The 3,181-nt window shown below is 36.4% G+C and overlaps 1 protein-coding gene across 3 annotated transcripts in view; it reads left to right on the forward strand.

Moving 5' to 3' along the window:
* REV3L (REV3-like, polymerase (DNA directed), zeta, catalytic subunit) overlaps positions 1-3,181 on the forward strand; it is a 205,646-nt gene that overhangs the window by 130,933 nt on the left and 71,532 nt on the right. The window lies entirely within an intron of this gene.

The raw sequence follows: 3,181 nt of genomic DNA on the forward strand, positions 1-3,181 counted from the left end.
AAATTAGCTGGGCATGGTGGCATGCACCTGTGGTCCCAGCTACTCAGGACGCTAAGGAAGGAGAATCACTGGAGCCCAGGATGTCAAGGCTGCAGTGAGCTGTGTTCACACCACTGCATTCCAGCTTGGGCAATAGAATGAGACTTTATCTCAAAAAAAAAATCTCTTCAGGGAATTGATAGACAAACGTGAGCACACGCACACACGCAGCAAATAGCAAAATAGAAATCACAGTAGTGGTTTATTTATCTGTAGTTGAGTAATTGTGTACCACTTTCATCGCCAAGTTAGGACATAACTGATAAAAGCTAAATTGGGTAACGTGGCTTAATCCAGAAAGTTTGAATGATGGTTCTTGTTCCTGCCCCTGTGTCCATGATCTCATATACTTAACCAGTTGCAGAGCAGGCAGTTCATTTCAACCATCCATTCAGAAGCAGAAGAGGATGGCTGGAACTGCTAAGGCAGGCCCTGCCTTAGTCTAAATCTTGGAAAGAGATATGAAGAGCAGCAGAGGCCACACTGCATGTATGCACTGACCTGTGGCAGCACCATGTTCCTGACTCCGGTGGAAAAAAAAAAAAGAAAGATACAATATGAATATTACACATTTGTTGAAAGCCATAGAAAGTACCACACCAAGAACGAACCCAAATATAATCTGTGGACTTTGGGCAATTATGATGTGTCAAAATAGGTTCATTGATTGTAACACGTGTACCACTGTGGTAGGAGATGGTGATAATGAGGGAGGGCATGTATGTGTGGGCACACAAGGAGTATATGGGAACCTCTGTACATTCCTTTCAATTTTGCTGTCAACCTAAAGCTGTTAAAATATCTTCAAAAAAATTTAAATTAAAAAAACACGACAGTGAATGCCAGGCTTTTACCCAGCAGATTCACAGTAATTCCTATAGGAATCCATTTAAAAAAGGGGTGAGAGTGTGAAATGATGGATATGTTAATTTGTTTCACGGTAAGAACCGTTTTACTGTATACTATATCATATTTTATACCTTAAATATACATGATAAAAATTTATTTTCTTTTAATAAAGGGGTGAGAAAATGTTATCAGAAATGTAGAATAAAGGTTCTCTCCTATAGTGACTTGAAGTGAAGGGTAGAAATGTTCACCTCCCAGCCCCTTTTCAACACAGTTTTGTTTAGTACCCACATGGAACTCTTTATTTCACTGCTGGGGCATATGAAGTCTGTTCCTTAAACATTAGTTTCCATCATTTTGGGGACTTTGGTGTTATCAGTAGTGATTATGGTATATTTACTTTTAGTTACCAAACTTATGTGCTAGTCATTATGTTTGTGTTATTATTGTCCAACTTTGACACTTGTCCTACAGCTAAAATAAAAAATAATCATTTTTGAAAAATATTTTTTAAAATATGAAACTGTAGGCCGGGCACAGTGGCTCACGCCTGTAATCCCAGCACTCTGGGAGACCAAGGCAGGCGGATCACGAGGTCAGGAGATCGAGACCATCCTGACCAACATGGTGAAACCCCGTCTCTACTAAAAGTGCAAAAATTAGCTGACCATGGTGGCATGTGCCTGTAATCCCTACTCAAGAGACTGAGGCAGGAGAATCACTTGAACCAGAGAGTCAGAGGTTGCAGTGAGCTAAGATCACACTCCTGCACTCCAGCCTGGTGACAGAGTAAGACTCTGTCTCAAAAAAAAAAGGAACTATATATTCAATATAGAAAAATTTAGGTAGTATGAAAGAAGAAGAAATAAAAATTACACCATTTTTCCATATAGTAACAGCCACCATAATATTTTGATGTGTTTTCTGTTTTCTTTAAAAGTATAGTTTTTAGTTTGTTTTGTTTTGTGAAGTGTGATCTTATTGTAGTCACAGTATTATCCACATTTTTCACTTAACATTATATTGTAAACATTTTCCAAATGAGTTTCTTGAATATTTTAATCGCTGCATATGTTGCATCATGTATATATTATTGGACAGAAAGATTGTTTGTGATTTTGCCACTATAGATAGTATGTATATTATTATGTATGTTAAGAAGATATTAGCATTTTCTTCTTAAAGCATTTCTTGTATTTTGGAGTTTGTCCTTATAGCCCTAGAAGTAGGATTACTGGAAAATATAAGACTCTTGTTACATATTAGGAGATTTTTTTCCTAGTGAATTATAGCAATTACCATGCTGCTGACAGTACATAAGAAAACTGAATTCACCACACCTCACCATTTTTTATTCTTGACCTCATTATGACTTCTCTATCCTTAGTATTAGAGTTGGGTATGGTCACTTGGTATGTGTATTCATTTCCTTCAACAGCATTAATTCTTCAACACCAATCATAATTCTGTTTCTGAGTTTTCACATTGCCAAGAGTGGATGCAGGGACAGTGCTGGATGCTGGTTATGGAGTTAACTAGTAGGGGCTAAAGTCTTTTCATATAAGGGAGACAGGGTAGCCCTAATGCTCTTCCTTCAGCTTCAGATCTGAAAACATGAATCTAGTTAGTGGAGTTTTATGTAGAGAATGATGGGGACATTTGGGGAATCATGCCCTAAGAGAAGTGATTGAAAAAACTATGAATTATCTTTATATCCATAATAAAGTTAACATGAAGAAGTAGAATTATTTTATGTTGCTGTAGTAAGCAGAAATAGTATCAAGGGATTAGAGAAAGAGGTTTTACTTAATATTTATAGCTTTTGGAAATGAAACCAGACTGTTTTCATTAGTGATTTCCCACATATATATACATTGGTAACATTTAAGCCATGTATCCTGTGGGCTCTGCCATCTCCTAAGTTATGTCAATGTTAATCCCTACCATGGAATGGGAAGAAAGAATTAGATAATTTACCTCAGTTGGTATGTTTTTTTAATGTTTAAGGGATTTGAGAGTACGAAGATTCATTTGAATTGACTCGCTTTGCTAAACTACAAATACTGGAGAATATAGGAAGAAGCTATGAATAATATCCTGGGACATAGTATTTGAATGATAAATTACTTTATTGTTTTTATTCATATGTGGTAATAATGGAAAATTACTTTAAGATTAGGAGAGGAAAGGAATCTGAAAAGTTTGTTTCATCTCCTTGAAGGACAGAAGGCTTCATGGGGCATTAAAATAAAACAAAAAATACCTTCTCTCCCTAAGATTAATGGTACCTTCC

This window comes from Mandrillus leucophaeus, unplaced genomic scaffold (assembly GCF_000951045.1).
Source record: "Mandrillus leucophaeus isolate KB7577 unplaced genomic scaffold, Mleu.le_1.0 Scaffold96, whole genome shotgun sequence".
Lineage (NCBI taxonomy): Eukaryota > Metazoa > Chordata > Mammalia > Primates > Cercopithecidae > Mandrillus > Mandrillus leucophaeus.